Genomic DNA, 19,940 nt, shown 5'->3' with positions numbered 1-19,940 from the left:
GTGGGTTTATTTCAGGGTCTTCTATTTGATTCCATTGATCCACCAGTCAGTTTCTATGCCAGTCCCATGCAGTTTTTACTATTGTTGCTCTATAGTACAGCTTAAGATCAAGGATGGAGATACCTCCAGAAGATCTTTTATTGTAGAGGACTGTTTTAGCTATTCTGGGTTTCTTGTTATTCCATACGAAGTTGAGAGTTTTTCTTTCAAGGTCTGTACAAACTCCCAGGCCTTCATAACCCCCCTGGTAATAAGCCCCATGTCAATACCTTCAGAAGGGCACATACATTGTTGTTTCCTCCTCATGCATCTTTCCAAAACTGACCAGATGATAAAACTCATGCTCAAATACATTCCAGAATGCAAACAATTCATTCAAAATTCAGAAGCAGCTAAGACTTTATTCTATCTTTTCTTTTTTTTTTTCTGGAGTATTTCACCGACACCATTCCCCCTTTCCATAATCTGCTCGAAGAACAACATACTGTTTGTTGAAATCTTATGCAGGGGTCAGAAGGCTGGGAGCACGTGTCCTGAGAGCAAACACGTGGATATGTGTTTAACTTCACCTGTGCTAAACTGACAACAAAACACACCTGGTGTGCTGGAGGAAGGGCCGGAAGCAGCCACAGGGCCGGTGTCACAGGGATCAGGCGCTCTGCTCTGCACACCGAATGGACCACTAAATACACATGCTCTGTGTCTCAAGTCCCAGTCTCACTCACCACCATGGAGGCATCGTAACCTAACATTAGAAGGGCTTTGAGGGACCTGCTTTAATGTTGAACATTTAAATATTTATCTTTGTAATTCCAGAACACGAGATGACCTGCTGATACTCAGCATTTTGCATCTATTTATATAATCTTAGGTATAATGATCATCATTTCAGCCTACAGGTTGTAGGGTTCGCTGAGGCAGAGTACATCTTACCAAAGACACGTGTCATGTGAACACGTAGACACTGGAGTTTGAGTGTTGAGGTAGTTACTGTTCCTGTCATGTTGTGCTACGTGTTTTCGGTTTCTGGCTTTTGGAGGACAGTGTTGTCTGATTTATCAAATGCAAATCCATGCAATGCTTGGTACTCACTTATAGAAGATCATGAGCTGCTCAGCCGAAATTTAAATTCAAGTAGGTATCTTATGTTTTAAAGCAGTGGTTCTCAACCTATAGGCCATGACACCTTTTGTGGGGGGTTAAATGACCCTTTCACAGGGGTCACCTAAGACCATCTGCATATCAGATATTTATGTTATGAGTCATAACAGTAGCAAAATTACAGTTATGAAGTAGCAGTAAAAACGATTTTATAGTTGGGGATCACTACAACACGAGGATCTATAGTAAAGAGTCACAGCATTAGGAAGGTTGAGAACCACTGTTTTAAAGTCGACTGTATGAAAGAGGCAATAGAGAGAATTGTATTTAGTAAGCATTAAATATTGAGCTAGTTTGCAGGCTCTTAACCATATTTCTCAATTTAAAATATTTTAATGTAAATATTTGTGTGTCTATGCACTCATGTGTGAGTGTTTATACATGTTTATATGTGTGTGTATGAAAGAGAAGGGAGAGAGAGAGAGAGAGAATAGAGATAGGTGATGACTGCCTTAAAATTATCCTGCCTAGGTTATGTAGCCTGTAATATAGATTTGGGAAGACAACAGCTTTTTGTCTAGAGGATGTTGAATACAAAACAGGAAAGTGGAGTGTCATTTATGCAAATGATTTCAGTAACTCTTTTATCTCCCACAAGCAGTTTTACAATTTTCTTTTATGAATAGAGTTTTCATCTAGATGATCCTCCACTGATGTGCGATTATGACTGATTTCTTCCTTTCAAATAAGCCTTTCCAGATGGAGAAGGCATCATGCATGCAGCCTGACATTTAGTATCTTTCATCTTTCTATTTTGAGTAGGACAGCAATCTCTGCCCCACCATTCCACTAGCACCTGTTGGACATAATGAGGATTATACTTCATTGTGAAGCTTGATGATGGAAATGTTATTTGAGCATTCTTAGACAATTTAGAAGTGTTCAAACTAGAGTATCAATTCTCAAACTGGAAATGAAAACAAGCTGAGTTAGTCATGGATTTGGAGATGTCTACTATTAAGCCAGAGAAACCCAGAATGCTGGAAACCACCCAGAGACACAGACAGGCTGGCAATTTTGATGTGACTCTAGGGCAGTTGGAAAGAAGTATTCGGTGTCATTCAGTTTTCAAGGAATTCTAGGCACTTCATCAATACCAGATAAACAAAAGTGGGGATCAAGGGTTCAGAAACCAGAGTGGCTCAAAGCCAGGTTAAGATCTCTTGCCTTACTATCACAGTTGCTGGGTGGTTTAACTTCTCTGTTAAAGTGTTCAAACTGTATTTCCTCATATTTTATCCTAAGTTTGGACCTGTCTGAATATACGAATTCTGTGGTCGCAATTATCTTTTGTGAGTCAAGTTGGTCGTATTATAGAAAAGGGCCATGGGGCCAGGGAGATGCCTCAGTGGGTAAAGGTGCTTGCTCCCAAATCTAGGGATCAAGGCTGACAACCCAGGTTCCATTCCTGGCTTTACATAGTGAAAGGGGAGGACCAACTTGGTAAGTTCTCCTCTGACTTCTTCATGTGTGCTACAGGACAGGTGCATGTGCACACACGTAAAAATAACTGTAATAAAAAACTGAAATGAGAACAGAGACAGAAACTTTTAGACTAACATGTACTTTGTCCAAAGTGATTTCCTTGAAACTAATAACTCATACCTCCCATTTAAGCTAGTAAGTATTTCACGAATCAGGATTGACTCAGGGACAGCTAAAGTACTGCCCTGAAACTATTTTTTTTTTTAATTTTAAAGGCTCTTTGTGAATTTCACATCCTACCCCCTCATCCTACTCATCTCCCCCTCCCTTGCAACCTCCTCAACAACAGAGGGGAAAACGTCTCATTATGGAAGCTGTAGTGTGTCCCACAGTATACCCCTTCGTCTACAGGTCTTTACTCTCAAATATTCATTGCAATTAACCATTGGTCTTGCACAAGCCCTCTGGATTCTGTTATTCTATTAATACTGAAACCTCACCGGGTCTCTTCTTGAATATCCTGTTGTTTTCCTGTGACATGGGGCCCTGTAGTTTTGGATCTGTAGGACCAGCCCCTTCATGCAGTCCAGCAGTCATCAATGGTGTAGATATTGGAATGGGCCAATTCAAAGGCGTGAATCTGGGCCTGAGAACTATCTGAGTTGGTCAGCCCACCAGCTTTCCAGCTCTCCTACCCTCAGGGATGGCTCACCAGAAACTCCAGAGACCAGGGCCAGCTCTACCATGCTGCCCAGGCAAGGTTCAAGGCCCTGTCTCCCATGTATTGCAACAGATGAGGGACATGACCAGTTCTTCCACTCTCATGATCCTGGGCCAGCTCTTCTGCCAGCTGTAGATGGCAAGGGGCAAGGGAAGGAGGAGACTGTCTCTCACCATTGCCACCACACAGTAGACAAAAAGGCCAGCACTCTCACACTCAGGCTCTTGGGGCTGGCTCTCCTGTGTCCCCACAATCAGGCTTAGCTTTACTGTGGTGCCCATGAGAGGTGTGGGTCCTGTTCTCCAGAGTGCTGCAGATGGTGAGGGACAGGGACAGTTCTCCTGCTCTTGCGAACTCAGAGCCAGGTCTCCCACTTGCCACAGGTGGTCAGGAGTAAGGGGAGAGGAGAATCTCTCTCTCTCTCTCTTATCCACACCACTGCACAGGAGACAAGTTTAAGGCCAGCTCTCCCATTCTTGTGTCCTTGGGGCTAGCTCATCTGTAACTTCTTCAATGAATGGAGCACATTTCCCCTGAGTACTGCAGCTGGCTAAGGATGGGTCCAGCTCTCCCATGATGCCCAGGCCAGTTCTGCACAACCTTCAGGACATTAACATGTCTCTGAGTGGCTGCCCAGACCAGGGATGTCTGCCTGGCCTTTGGTGGGTGATAGACCTTTGCTGCTACAGGGCCATGGACACAGACCTGGCCCCCAGTGGAAGCACAAGCCAAGACTCCACCATGGCACCAGGTGGCATCACTGGCTACTCACATCAGACTCATTACCTTTGAGTCTCCAGTTTGCCTCCCTTCATTGTGCCCCCACCTCTTTCTCTTCTATTTCTCCACCACTTACTTGCTCCTCTTAGTGGCTCCCAGGGACTGAGTGTCTGGGGTCATCTCAGTGGTCTCAGGAGTACTATGCCCTGCTCATACATCATGGGCCTTTGCTTCTCAGGACTAGTGATTGCCTCAGGCTAGCTCTCTGTCTGGGCCCCCTGGTGCAGAACTGTTGGTCATCTTATGCTCATTTTTTTTTTCCAGAGAATGTCAGGCTACTAATCATTCAGCTGTACATAGGTCAGAACACTGAACATAGGTATTGCCTCTCTCCTCTCTGCTGCCTCCTGATAGATAGACATGTGACACCGCAGCCACACCTTCAGGGTCTCTAGGGGCAGAGCCTTGGAACTTCTTAACCCCTATAACAATGTGACTCAACTTGATAGTAAATCTCTCGGTCTGTCAGGCTCTCTCTTTCTCTGCACATGTATCTCTCCACATATAAAGACTTCTGTGTGTCATTTTCTCTCTTTCTCCAAACATGTGTCTTTCTCTACCTATAAACACTTCTGTGGTTATGTATATTGGAACAAAATGATCATTCATTTCACTGTCCTTAAAGTGAGCCCTGCCCTTTGACACCCTAAGGGCATATTTTCTGTCACTCCAATTGTGAATTAATAAATATATGCTTTTGTCTTACTTTTCCCAAAGGTATTACTGAAGGGCACCAGAGAGGTCTTTGTTTCCTTGTGAGTATGTATTTAGTATTGACTAGTGATGGAATCATTTAAATAAATTTAATATCTAAAATTTTATAATTTGATCAACTTCGATGTTCATTTAAATACATTACTTCCGTCATTTTCATCAATTCCATAAAGGAAATGTTTTATTATTCTGATTAATATTACATTTTTCTGATTACAACTCTCTTTCTTTTTCTCTTTTTTTTCAAGACAGAGTTCCTCTGTGTAGACCTGGCAGTCCTGGAACTCTCTCTGTAGACCAGGTTGGCCTCCAGCTCAGAGATTCCCCTTCTCTCTGCCTCCCAAGTGCTGGGATTAAAGGCATGCACCACCACCTGGCAGCTCATAACATATTTCTTAATTCCTTATTAATGATGATTGACATTTTAGACAGAAGTCTTTATTTTGAGGATATCACAGTTGAAGCTCTGACATATAGGTACTGAGTATTCCTTTTTGTATTTCATTTTTTCTTTCAGATAATACCCATCATGGGTCTTTTATGTTATAGCTAGTGAGAAAACAAAAAATTTAAGGCATAATAAAATGTGAGAATTATTAAGTACATTGTGGAAAATTATCTTGGGCCTCATCAAAGGTAATTTAGAAATAGTCTTGAACATCATTTTAAAAATCTGCCATTTCCTGGCTATTCCACTTTGTGAATCATTCAAAAATCAAAACCAGACAATTGGAATTCACGTAAAATTACAGCATGCTGCCTTTGTTTTCTGGAGCAAACCACAAATTTCCCTGTACTGTAAACATTCTTAGGAATAACCCATCATTCCCATCACTAAAGGTATTTGCTGCTTGAATATATGTGAAGAATGTAGATGACAGAGACAGCACCTTTGACCAATAGATCCCTTTTGAGGAATAGCTAAGTCAGTGTAGTGATGTAACCATAGTGAAGCAGATTCACGAAGGTGGGAAAATGCTATGGAGAAAAGCAGCTGGCTGAGCTTCAATGAACCTGCGAGTGGTCAGCTGCCAACCGTTGACACTTTACCTTCAGGATGTTCTTCTGACATATGCTTGTCAGATACAAAGAAGTGATTCATCTTACTGTTGGCATTTAAAACTCTAATTCACCATGAAGTAGTTCTTGACATAAGTCTCAGTCATGGATCCTGGCAATGTCATCTCAAAAGCTGAGTTTCTATCTGTTTTCTGGCTTTGAATAGAGAAGTCTTAAGACTTTTATTCAGAAAGTCTCCCCCTCCCAGGTCCCTGACCCTGAAAACAAAGGTCACTCCAAGTCTCTGCATCCTTTCCACCCCACTCTATCTAGTTATCCTCAGACATTCCAGAGTTCCTACAACTCTCCCCTGAATCAAGGCCTACCTCCCTCCCCTCGCTATTTTTGTGTTTATATTTCTAGCTATGGAGAGCACAGAGAAGCCATCATTTTGTTGACTTAGCATCAGATATTTTACTTTCTTTGTTAGTTTCATTTTTAAAGGTTTATGTATGTATGTATGTATGTATATATGTATGTATTTAATCACTTTACATCCTGATCCCAGCCTCCTCCTTCTTCTCCTTCCAGTTCCGCTCTTATGATCACCCCCCATTTTTCCTTCTCCTTATTCTTAAAGAAGGAGAGGTCCCCAAGGTGTACCAACCCACCCTGGCATCCCAAGTTTTAGCAGAACTAAGCACATTTTACCCCACTGAGGCCTGACAAGGCAGCCCATCTAGAGAAAAAGGGATCCAGAGGCAGGCAACAGAATCAGAGACAGCCTCTACTCCCATTGCTAAGGTACCCATATGTTGAAAAAGATCTTTTCAAGTAGCTCAGGCTGGCCTTGAATTCATGGTACTCCATCCCCTCAGCCTCCCAAGTTCTGACATTGCAGACATGTGCCATCACGCTTGTTTTTACTTCTTTTGATGGACATCATCTTTATACTTTTTTAATGAGATATAAGGCAATGTTTTGGTGAATGCAGTTACTGCTCAACGTTTATCTCAGGGCAATTAGCCTGTATGACATCTTAAATGTTGATCATTTCTTTGTGTGGAGAACATTATGTGGTATAGAATTCTCTAGAGTTGAGCATGTTTTACTCTGCTGAGTCTTAAAACAGCAGGGCTAATTTCTCTCCACTGCACGCACTGGGGCATATTTGCCCACCTGTCTTGCTCCCTAGTCTCTGGTAATCACCACTGTTTTCTCTTTTAGATCTCTCAAACATGAATGTGACCATGTAATTATGCAGTGTTTGTCTTTGGATGCCTGATGTTTTAGGGTTTCTAATGCTGAAATGAAACACCATGATCAAAAACCAAGGTGGAGAGAAGTTTATTTAGCTTGCACTTCCACATTGCTGTTCATCACCAAAGGAAGTCAGGATAGCAACTCAAACAAGCCAGGAACTTGAAGACATGAGCTGATGCAGAGCCCTTGGAGGGATGCTTGCTTCTGGCTTGCTTCCCCTGGTTTACCCTGATTTCTTATAAAACCCAGGACCACCAGCTCAGTGATGGTATCATCCAGAATGGGCTGGGCCCTTCTCCCACTGATCACTAATTGAGTAAAATGCCTTATAGCTGAACCTCATGGAGGAATTGCCTCAACAGAGGCTCCTTCCTCTCTGATGACTCCGCTTTGTGTTAAGTTGCCACAAAACCAGTCAGTACATCTGACTTATTTCATTTTATATAATGATCTTGAAGTCTGCCCATGTTTTCCCAACTGTCAGAGTTTCATCAATTTCAGTGGCTACATAGTATTGTATTGTGGCCATGTACCCTAGTTTCTTTATCATCTTCTTGTTGATATTTAGATCGACATAAGGTTGGATCTATATCCTGACTGCTGTGAGTCATTGGGGTGCAGGTGGATTTCTTCTATCCAGTGACTCTATTTCCCTTCGATCTACACCCTGAGTGGGATTGCCAGCTCATATAATCACTCTGTTTAGACTTATAAAAAGTGTGTACAGTTTTTTGTAATGGCCTTAGTAGCTTACAGTGTTATCAACAATACGTAAGACTTTCCCTTTTGGGGGGGGCTGAGAAGATGGCTCAGTGCATACTGCACTTGTTACTCAACAAGGAACTGAATTAGGACCTGAAGCACTCGTGCAGAAGTCGGAAGGGGTGGCTTACGTCTGTAACCCCAGCGTTGGTGTGGACGACAGGCAGACTGAGTGGCTCTCTGGCTGGCCATTCTAGCTAAAGTACTGAGCTTCATGGGCAGTAAAAGACCCCTTTAAAAATATCATTTAGAGAGTGATAGAAAATAGGTCCTAGTTTGAACCCCTGGTCTCCACATAAACACACATAGGTGTATGCACACACAAAACCAAATGCAACCATACATGTACCTCACACAAACCACATAAACACTCCACACATGTACTCCACACATACAAGTATGAGCATATATCACTTACACATATGATACACACATGTACTACACACACACACACACACACACACACACACACACACACACTTCTCTTGCCATATCCTTCACAGCATTTGGTATCTTTGTCTCTTTGATAATAGTTGATCTGACTTGATTTTCTTTTCCTGGATAGTTTGTGATTTTCAGCATTTTTCTACATAAGAATTGGCTCTTTAAGCCAAACAAACAAACAAACAAACAAATCAACCAATGAAACAAAAAACTGGTCCCTGGGGGCTCTGCAGAGACTGATAGTCTAACCAAGAATCATGCACACAGAGAATCTAAAACCCCTGCTCAGATGTAGCCCATAGACTCAGTCTCCAAGTTCCTTAGTAAGGGGAGCAGGGGCTGTTTCTGGCATGAACTCAGTGGCAGGTTCTCTGATCACCTTCTTCTGGCAAGTGCAGCCTTGCCAGGCCATAGAGGAAAAAAAAATGCAGCCAGTCCTGATGAGACCTGATAGGCTAGGGTCAGATGGAAGGGAAAGAGGACCTCCCCTATCAGTGGACTAGGGGAGGGGCACAGAAGAAGAGGGAGAGGGAGGTATTGGGAGGAGATGAAAGAGGGGGCCACAGTCAGGATACAAAGTGAATAAATTGTAATAAATAATTAATAAAATATAAAAAAGAATTGGCTCTTTATATATCTTCTGAGAAATGCCCATTCAGACCAATAGACCAGTTGTAGACTGAATTTAATTTTTGCTCCTGAAATAAAATTTGTTCTAACCAACGAGGTGTTACTTTCCTTGTGCAAAGGTGAATTCCATTATTTTGTATTCCCTTCTCCTTCAGTCACCCTCCACCATCTGATAAAATGTTGAGTTGCACGTGACATCATGTTTAAGCCCTTTTTACTAATCAGCTTCCTTTTTTCCCCTCCCACCACCATCCAAGCATCGAAGCCCGTGTTTTAGCTCTCCTTCTGGAGTCATGCAAGGATCTTTCCTGTAAACTTAAGCTTTAGCTTCAAAACAGAGCAAGCTGTGAAGGCAGACTATGCCAGATGCACAGGAAAGAAATGAAAAATCCAAGTGTCTGCCATGTCACCCAAACTCACGGTATAACCTAACCCCTTTGAGACTCATGATAAACAAAGTACTTTGTAAGGACAGTATATTTAAATTCAAACTACCAGTGTGAGGATCAATTGAAAAAAATATGGACCCCACAGAGAGAGATGGATTGCATCAGGTGCTGGTTTGAACGGCCGAGGGAGGTAGATTTGATGTCACACATGGGTAGACAGAGAGCTAAGACAGAGGCACCACTAAGGAGTTTGAAGAATTCAGGTAATGTTCTACTAAGTTCTTGAAAACTTAGCCGCCTGACTAAATACTGAAAAGAGTTTACAGAAATAACTTTGACTATGTGAATTAAAAAAGTGTTTCAAGTGTTCTCCTGTCCGCAGATTTTTTAACAGATGTTATAATTTATTACACTACTGCATTAATATGTTATGTACTTGAGGTTATAGTTGAGTAAATCAGTGATACCTATTAAATATACTGGGTCTAGACAGTGTCATTAAATTCAACTTGCAAAGTCTAGGATTAAGAGAAAAATTAGGTATTATTATTATTATAAAATAATACCAGGACGCAGGTTCAAAAAAGTTTAAAATAAAATAAAAAAAAGTATCCATGAAGGAGAAGCACCCAAGAAGGAAAAGGCTTTGTCCATTATAGCTCCAGGATGGACCTGGCTGAGGCACTGAGGGAATGAAGCAGAGGTAGAGGCAGAGGCAGTCACATAAATACATCGTTAAAGAAAAGAAAACTGGCATTGGGTGAATACAGCTCTATGATGCACAAGCCACAGGACCCAGGAAGCTCAGCATTTGTTATATACTGTTGGACAGGGAGGAGGGATTATTGCATACAGTTGAACAAGAAGGTAAGGTTATAGCACACAGTTCAATCAAGGAGGCGGGTTTAGCTAGGCTCAGTAGAACTAGTCTCTGTAGGGGATAGGTCTTTTGGCCTTTAGCTGAGGTAGAGGTGTGTGCTGGGGAGAGGAAGCTACAGTAGAGAGTTTGGGGACACCGTGTCAATATACAATGTCCACACACATAACAGAGGAAAGCATTGCCATTTTCCATTCGTCTGGGGTTTTGGGATTGGTAACATGGCTGTGCCCATGTCAGTATCATGCCTTTACCTAGGACTCACTCAGGGTTGCTCAGCTCCCTGTGGGAAGGAGTCTGAGAGCCCTGGGGGAATCCTTGAGAAGAATCCCTGCCACCCTGAGACGGCCGCTGCCCCTTCCAGCTCCTTGAATTTATGAGGTCATCTTTTTATCCATGCCAGCAGGTGTCCCGCATCTCTCCTTCCTTCATGCTCTTTACAGACTTTTGTCTGTGCTGTCTGTGTTTCCCGGCATCATAAAAAAAAAAAAAAAAAAAGTGTTCCCAAATCTTTGAGTGGCTTCTTGACACTCAATTCAGATACTGATGACTGCTACTGAGAACAGGGTTTTTGGATATACCTGCAATGGCTACTTCTATGCCCTCCACTTCTTGCTATGTCCCTGTTTCATTAGCTCCCGATGGCTACCAGTTTCTGAATTACTCTTCCTTGTTAGTTTACCTATTTTATTTATTTATTTATTTATTTATTTATTTATTTATTTATGCTCACTCCATTCGGCTTTGTCATACCATATACTCCATGAAATCAGAGATTTGGTAAAGTAGTCAAGATACTTAACTTAAACTCTGTAAGTTTGATGCCAGTTAGGTCTACAGAGCCAGTTCTAGGTCAGTGTCATGGCTACACAGAGAAACCCTGTCTCAAAAAACAAAACCAAACAAAAGAGTGGGGTATGCCAGTGGTACAGAACATGCCTAGCTCCGGGTTCAGTCTCCGGTACCCTAATGTCAGAACAAATTTAAGAAAATAAAATTGGTAGTTAAGATTGATCAAATGACGAAAATAAGAAGAGGCGGCTAGTTGAAGGTTATCCAAGGAGACAAGTTTAGGATGTAGACAGAAATAAAACAATGACACACAAGAGCGAAAGTTGGTTAGGAGTAAAAAAACAAGAGAAAACAAATGGGAGGGGGGAATGGAAGGAGCAAGCACAAAAGCCCTAATTGATGTGACTTTTAAGTCCTTCTCCTGCATAAATAACACTGACACATATAGAAATTCAGCACTCGCACTGAAGTTCAAGCATGCGAGCGGGACATCTTTACTAATGAAGTAGTCATTGCTCAGAGCGTTTGAAAAACATTTACTTACAAATTGCATTTCAGAAACAGCTTGTGAACTTCATAAAACTCAGGTTGATTTTCTTAATGTATATTTACAGTTTATTTTTAGTAAAAGAAAAAGTAGTTAACTATTTTGATCACTTTGTTTGCTGGGCTTGGCTCCAAATAGTGTTTGGATATTTCTATAAATCAATCAACACTGAAAAGATGAAACACACACACACACACACACACACACTGGAAAAAGTGAGGGACTGTTTTAACTCTTTGTGCTACTTTGCTTTTGGTTGTGACAAACACCATGACCAAAAAAAAAAAAAATTAGGGAGGAAAGGGTTATTTGGTGTCCATTATGGAGAGAAGCCAAAGCAGGAGCTACAGTGTTATTAACTGTGGACCCTTTTCTCTAGGCCCTTGGGATTTTTAAAAATTCAATTGCTATTTTTTTTAAATAATTTTTATTTTTGTTATATTAATCACAGGTTATTTGCTTTGTATCCCAGCCGTAGCCCCCTCCCTCATTCCCTCCCAATTCCACCCTCCCTCCCTCATCTCCTCCCTGCCCCTTTCCAAGTCCACTGATAGGGGAGGTCCTCCTCCCCTTCCGTCTGACCCTACCTTATCAGGTATCTTCAGGACTAGCTGCAGTGTCCTCCTCTGTGGCCTGGCAAGGCTCCTCTTCCCTCGGGGAGAGGGGTGGTGGTTAAAAAGCCAGCCATTGAGTTCATGTCAGAAATAGTCCCTGTTCCCCTTATTAGGGAACCCACTTGGATACTGAGCTACCATGGGCTACATCCAAGTAGGGGTTCTAGGTTATATCCATACGTGGTCCTTGGTTGGAGAAACAGTCTCATAAAAGACCTCTGTGCCCTGATATATTTGATCCTTGTGGAAATTTTTATTTTTTTATATTAATTACATTTTCTTTACTTTGTATCCCAGCTGTAGCCCCCTCTCTCATTCTCTCCCAATTCCACCCTCTCTCATCTCATTCCATTCCCTTCTCCAAGTCCACTGATAGGGGAGGTCCTCCTCCCCTTTCATCTATCCCTAGCTTATCAGGTCTCATCAGGACTGGCTGCATTGTCTTCCTCTGTGGCTGGGTAAGGTTCTCTCACCAGAGGAAGTGATTAAAAAGCCAGCCACTGAGTTTTTGTCAGAGACAGTCTCTGTTGCCATTACTAGGGAACCACTTGGACACTGAGCTACTATGGGCTACATCTGAGCAGGGGTTCTTTAGGTTATATCCATCGCTTTTTTATATTACTTTTCTGTTTTGTTTATGGATGCAAAATGATGAGGAAATAGTAGTTTATAGTCTTCCTGTAGTTTATAGACTGTTATTTTCTTTATAAATTTCACTCTCAAGATGTTTGTTTCTCTTTGCAGGCTGTTGTTTAGTGATATTTCCCTTTTGCCTTCATGTACTCATCAGTTCTTTTTAAAAATTGTTTTTAAAATAAAATAGAATTACATCACTTTCCCCTCCCTCTTCTCCCTCTAGCTTTCCTTAGTTACACTACCTTGAATCCCTCCCATGCCCTCTACTCTCAAGTTGGTAGCCTCTTTTTCTTTGATTATAACTGGTACACATATGTATGCATTTGCACAAATACCTACCTACCTACATATGTACACACACACACACACACACACACACACACACACACACAAATAGAAACTGCTGAGTCCATTTTTGGTGTTTGTGTGGCTGACTTCAAGGCTGACTACCCTGTATTGGACAACCAAGTCACAGATCACAACTTTTGTCCCAGATTCATGGGGATGCAGGAAAGTGCTGATTGCTCTCTCTACATCATTTCCAGAACCAGATGTTTTGCTTTTTTCTTCTTTCCCAACAGTACCAAAGGTTTGCTGCATGCCAGACATGCTGGATTCTCTTCTAGTTCTCTTTTTTCATCCTCTTCTTCCATGAAATGTATTCTTCTCTGTGCCCTCATTCAGACTCTTTCTTTATCCTCTCTGTTTAGTGTTCCTTTGAGCATCTTCTGCAGAGCTGCCTTGGTGGTCATGGATAGCCCCAATTTATGGTTGTGTTGAAATAACCTTTCTTCTCCATCAATTTTAACAGATAGCTTTCCTGGACACATTAGTCTTGGATGGCAATTACACACTTTTAGGGCTTGAAACTCAGTGTTCCATGCTCTCCTGGCTTTTAGGAGGATGACAGACAGATACCACTCTTATACTGTGTTTGCCTTTATAGGTTGAGTTGGTGTTTTTCTCTTACAACTTAAAAAATAGTTAAATGTAGTCTTCATAGCAAACTTACAGGCAGAGCACAGAAGATAGACAACATTGAAAACATGTACTCGGACAACTCAGTATAGTGAATGGATGGGATCTATTATATGATAAAAATGCTACATTTTACTCACATTTAGTTGCTGTCACAGAGGAGGACAATGCAGCCAATCCTGACGAGACCTAATAGGCGAGGGTTATATAGAAAGGGAGGAGGACCTCCCCTATCAGTGGACTAGGGAAAGGTCATAGGGGGAGATAGAGGGAGAGTGGGTGGGTTTGGAGGAGATGAGGGAGCAGGACACAGCCGGATACAAAGTGAATAAATTGTAGTAAATAATAATAAAAAAAACCATATATTTACAAATTAAAACAGAAATTCACTTATTAAAAAAATACAAATGCGAGATTTGTCCAGAAAATTTTAATAGGTTAATTTATGACTGTATAATGTTGAACATTATTGTCTCTGTTTTGTATATTTGACATCTTGACTACAATATGTCCGGAGAGTATTCCTATCTGGGCATATCTAGTTACATCCTTATACTTGGATATTTATTTCTCTGCCTAGAGATGGAGATTTTTTTTGGCTATAATTTTATCAAATGTTTTCTATGCCTTTAGTTTTAATCTCAACTTTTTTTTTTTATATCTCATGGATTTTTTTCAACATGATATTTTATTGATTCCTTGGGAATTTCATATCATGCACCCCAATCACACTAATTTTCCAGTTTTTTCATATCTGCCCTGAACCCTTGTGACTTCCCCCGCCCCAAATTAAAAGTAATAAAAAAACCATACGTCTAATTTGTGCTATCTGTATACCCAGTGGAACACGGTCAAACTCTCAGTAGCCTATCCCTTAAATAGAACTGATTTGTTCCCCTTCAGTGCTCTGTCAAGGGCCATGTCTGAGCTCGCGGTCCCGCTGCAGCTGGGGGTTTGTGCTGTGGTCAGTGCAAGCCCATGATCTGTGCCCACTATAAACTGTAAAGAGCAAGGAACAGACTTTTGCAGTGGTATCAACTGCAGATGCATAGTTGTAAAAGAGGGACATGGAAGGTTTCTGAGGTCACCTCTGCCTCCCCATTTTTCCCGAAACTAGCAGTCTAAACAGGAAGCCATTGAGGAGAACTCTTTACAAATCTGATAAGGACGCTAAAGTTAGCTCTCCATAATTGATGGCTGCTGGCGGGGGTGGAGGAGGGGATGGACTCAGTTCTCATGGCTTAAGTTCAGAGTCTTGATCTTGGAGATTGTGCTCACTCTTACTCATTTCCTTATTTTTCTTTTTTTGCTAATTGAATGTACTATTGCCCTGACTTTATTATCATCCCTGGGAGCTGGGTGCTTGTCCTGAGAGTGTTTCATTAGAGTTATCTGGCTTACTCCTACTTTTAGGTGGGATTTCAGTCTTTTCTTACTGCACCAGAGAGCCCCGTTTCTGGGGACTGGGTGCTTCAGCTTGCCCTCAGCACTTTTCATCTGTTCTGTCATTGCATTTGTGACTCCCTGAAGGTCTTTTTCATTCCCACTCTGAAACAGTCAGTTCTTTATTCTACTGAGCTATTGGCTGCTTTTGGTTGCTGGTTAGTTTTTGTTTACTTTACAACCACCTACACCTTAGGAAGAAGGAATCTCAGTTGAAAAAAAATTCTCCATCAGATTGCCCCCATGGGCATTTTTTGTGGGAGCATTTTCTTGACTAAATGATTACTGTGGGAGGATCCAGACTACCATGGTAGTGGCATATCCCAGCAGCTGGTCCTCAGCTATATAAGAGAGCAAGCTGAGCAGACCACAAGAGCAAGGTTGTAAGTTCTGTTCCTTCGTGGTCTTTGGTTCAGCCCTGCTCCAGGTGCCAGCCTTGAGCTCCTGCCTCGTCTTCCCACAGTGATGAACTATAACCTATAAGCTACAGAAAGCCTTTCTCCCCTAACTGATTTTGGTCATGATGCTTATTATCACAGCAACAGAAAACAAACAAGAACACTGTGTCACACAGAGTCATCCTCTGACATCCTACATAGAATGAGTTCGTTGCTAACGAATCGGCACTACTTGTTAAACAAAGTGCCTTCAAACCCAGATGCAGGGAAACCAGATTTGAGTATCAGTTGTTGCCCTGAGGCTAGTCCTCTGATTCCTTCCCAGAACACTGCAGCCCACTGAAAGCTGCTATTTACCTGTTCTATGTGGCAAACTGCAGCATAACAAACCGTTCTTCTCATGGTCTGACAGGTTTTGGCAATGCCAGCACAACCCTATCAGGGCAAGGGTGGAGAGTGTGTAAGCGTATAACTTCACCACAGAGTTTCTTGCTGAAGTATATTGTCTGAGCCTGTTGCAGGTTTTGCATGAGGTAGTTCTCCAAGCCCAGGTTTACACAAATTCTTCTATAGACATAGAGCATGTAAAATAAGACTCACAGTTGAGAGGCCGGCCACTTTGAAAAAAATGCAGATATACCATAGTCCATAGCTCCATAAATAACCATGATAGGCTTGGGTGTGCCGTTTTTTTAGCCATTTTTTCAGTGCCTTCCCAGTCGGAGGCAGATATTCACTTTTCATCTCCCTTGGGAAGCTATGCAATAGTTTATTAAGATGTTATAGCTGGAGAGGCTGTAGAAATCCAGCCTGTATTAACAGGTTATAGCCAACAAGAGTAATGCAAAGCTACATGAGCATACCTATTACTTACATGCTGTATTTTCTAGAAAGTTCATTAAAATAGGTAAATTTAGAGTAAATGCAGATTCAATAGACACTGCAGTAGGTCGATGTAAAGGAAACTTCAGGAAGACATTGTTCTGCATTTTGGGTAGAGGACAGAGGAGTTCTTGGGGTTGGGAATGAGAGGAAATGGCCCATGTTAGGATGAGGGTCAGGAGCTGACAAAGATGCTTCTAGAATGAGCAAACAGATTCGTGGTGACCTGGAGGACAAGCATGCAAGCATTCATGCTCTCCTGCTTTAGAGAGCGTACGAAAATGGTGTAATTCCTGGGTGGAAACTGTGTACACCTAAAGAGACAACCAGGAGTTGGAGAGGAAGAGGAGCTAAGAGCATGCAGGCTAGGAAGTAGAATGTGCTCAAAGTGGAGTTGAAACTCCAGAGCCCAAATTATTCTTGCTCTGACCTAGTTCCCCTTCTTGGGTAAAGGTAGGCTGCCTTAATGTGGCTACATAGTCAAATTCTACCAGTAGGTTCTGAGCAGGAGAGATGAGCACCCTAGGCAGAAATGGCTCATAAATGCCGAGTCTAGGAAACTCCTTCTCCATACACAATCTTTGAGTGACTCTCATCACTCTCTCCACACACCAGCTTATAGTAGGTAGGGTTTGGGGCCTTAAACAGAGTCTGCACCTTGATCCTCCGAACCTTGTATATGTTATGCAAAGGAGAATCGCATCTGTAGATGAGATATACTGAGCCAGGGAGAACATCCAGAATCATCGGAGTGAGGTTGAGTCACTATCGTCCTTAAAGCTAGAAGAGGGAGGAATAAAGAGGACCAGAGAGATGGCAGCAAGAGGTGCTAGCTTTAAGTTATAAGATGATCATTAGCTTGAGAAGGCAGAACGACTTTACAATATGCAGGAGGAGAAGAGATGGATTCTTCCCCAGAGCTTACAGCACAAAACGCAGCCCTGCCACACCCTGATCGTTGGTCAGAACAATGTGTCTCATTTACATACATATATGGGGAGTATATTCGTATTGCTTTGTGCCATTAGTCAATGCCTGTTTGTTACAGCAGTAACAGGAAATTAATGAGCACTTCAGCTTTGAATCCACAGGCCTAAAAAATGTCAGAACCACCAGCTGGGATGAGACTGGCTCTCTGGGACACTCTTGGAACAGGCCACACACATGCCTTGAACTTACTTTGCATAAGAAATAAGATGTATTATTTGCGACTTTGCATCTTTTCTAACTAGTTTTGCACACTGGCCACCACTGTGTTGATTAAAACATCTTGTCATGTCAACTTCATCGCCTTAGTTTTCTCAATTGTGAAACATGGCATGTACTTAAGAAATTGGTGTTGCTCACTTCAAACCTATCTTCAAGGGAAGTATTAAATTTGTAGCATTGTATGTAGGAAATCAAGTTTGTTTGTTTGTTTTTCCTTGCTGTAAGAATTAAATGAATACTACGTATACCACTTAGGATGAATACTGACAAACACTTCTGTCCTAGTAAGGAGTTAGCTGGCCTGTCAGCAGTGAGACATGGATAGAGGAGGACTCAGGGGCCCCATTCTTCACTATTGAGCTATTTGCTAGAAACAAATTCAGCAAAAGGGGGTGTTATTGCCTTCAGTTGTGTGCCCACTGGTGACCCCATTCCAATGAATAGTTCCAATCCAGTGGCTGTAATGAGGACCCCGGCTAAACTAAATGGGTCACAAGACAAAAATCCAAAGTCATCAGTTTGGTAAAGGGACTGGTAGAGGTGACAAGGGTGGGAGAGAGATCAGAGAAGGCAGAGGAAAGTAACCAGAACACATTATATACATGTATGAAACTATCAACAAAATTTGTCAACAAAAAATAAAACAAACTTTTAAATAAAAAAAAAAAAGATCTTTTGAGGTCTCAAATGTCTTTTTTTAACAGAAAAAGTAGAACCTACCTATCTCTATTTCTTTAGCTAAAAATAAAACATTAGATCTTGTACACACACACTAGCTCTACTCTTTTTTCTTTATTTATTAATAAACATTTTAAATATATAAAATGATTAATTATCATTATCACGTAGTGATGTAAAAAAAAGTGCAATTTATGGAGCCCCTTGATCAAAACAGGTGTCCCAATGGACACAGCTTTAGCAGAATCAGGCATGTGGGAAATGGCACATCATTTTTTTGTTTGTTTGTTTGTTTGTTTTTTTCTAGAATTCACCTAATATTCTTTCTGGTTCAGAAGTGTGAGGACAATCTGTGCTTTATTTAAAATATTACAAATTTGTCCAATATGAAATGTAGGTAGAACTTAATGTTCTGGAGCATACTACATTTTTCTTTTTTTTTTTTTTATCTCCTCTTCTGTGTAGTAATATATACACATTTTTCAACTTTGGAGTACATTCAGTTCCTGGAACTGTAAAAACAAACTTGTCTTTTATAGGTGATATGTTCCCAGAAATTTGGAGAAGGAATCATAAAATCCTAACACGAAGAGATAGATATTTAGAAAAAGTTCCAGAGGTAAACTGGGTATCTATGATAGCAAATAGAAAGTTTCAGGAAGTCCTTACAGGGAAACATCAATGATTTTATAGCCAACTTGCTCTTCCTCAGTTACCATAGCAACAGTCAGGTAGAAATAACCCAAAGACTCATCAGCATGGTCATCAGAACTCTTGCTCAGCTGCCTACTCTCTCAGGCGTTGAATGCATGCCACGTGCAGAAGGCGCAGCTCCATTACTGCCTAAGAAAGTGAAAATCCAGAGAACTAATGTTAATTCATGTGCATTGCTTTTATAGACTTCAACAGTTCATACGGGGAAAAAAAAATCTGAGAACCTGTAATAGTGTTCCAATGTCTTAAAATAACACCTCAACTCTCAAATTTTGGTGTGCACGTGAGCCCCAGGATACGTGGAAATCTTTCTGCCATGTGGGTTCCAAGTATGGAATTCAGATCATCAGGCTTGGAGGCAAGTGCTTGTGCTGATTAGTCCTCTCACTGGACCCCTAAAAATACCATTTCAGAACCTAGTGGTTATATAAAAATGGTTATATAAAAATATCCCATCACTGTGACGTGCTAGATAGTGAAGCGAAGACCTAAAGTGTAGGTGTTGGGTCAAATTTTACGCACTACAGTCAGTCACAGAGCTGTCATTTCTTCCTGTCACTTCTCTCATTTAGTTCTTATTGAAGCACCAGCAGAGATGCCCAGCAGTGAATGACCTTGAACTTCCTGTTTAGTGGTGATGATCCAGCTCTCTTTGCCCTGAAGACAGTCTGTTTCCAAATAGCCAGCCTTACTTGAGGCAGAGGTACGGATAGGCAGTTGGGGGTTTAATTCCTCCTTGGTAAATTCCTTCCGTGCGCTCTTCTTGCTGCTCCCCTCATCCAGAAGACACTGAGGTTCAGGGAGATCGCATTATCCCCGAGGCATTTGTGAGGATGCGTGTTCCAGCCCGGTGGCTCTCTCTCACCTGGCTTACCACGTCCACG

The 19,940-nt window shown here is 41.6% G+C and overlaps 1 non-coding gene across 1 annotated transcript; it reads right to left on the bottom strand.

Moving 5' to 3' along the window:
• Positions 1 to 4,353: 4,353 nt before the first annotated feature.
• LOC132652624 (small nucleolar RNA SNORA17) lies at positions 4,354 to 4,489 on the bottom strand. Its single transcript, XR_009590218.1, has one exon. It is a non-coding gene; the product is annotated as a small nucleolar RNA SNORA17 (small nucleolar RNA).
• Between the last annotated feature and the right edge of the window lie 15,451 nt (positions 4,490 to 19,940).

Source organism: Meriones unguiculatus, chromosome 2, assembly GCF_030254825.1.
Source record: "Meriones unguiculatus strain TT.TT164.6M chromosome 2, Bangor_MerUng_6.1, whole genome shotgun sequence".
Classification (NCBI taxonomy): Eukaryota; Metazoa; Chordata; class Mammalia; order Rodentia; family Muridae; genus Meriones; species Meriones unguiculatus.
Note: the sequence above shows the minus strand (reverse complement) of the source record. Positions and strands in the feature narration are given on the sequence as shown.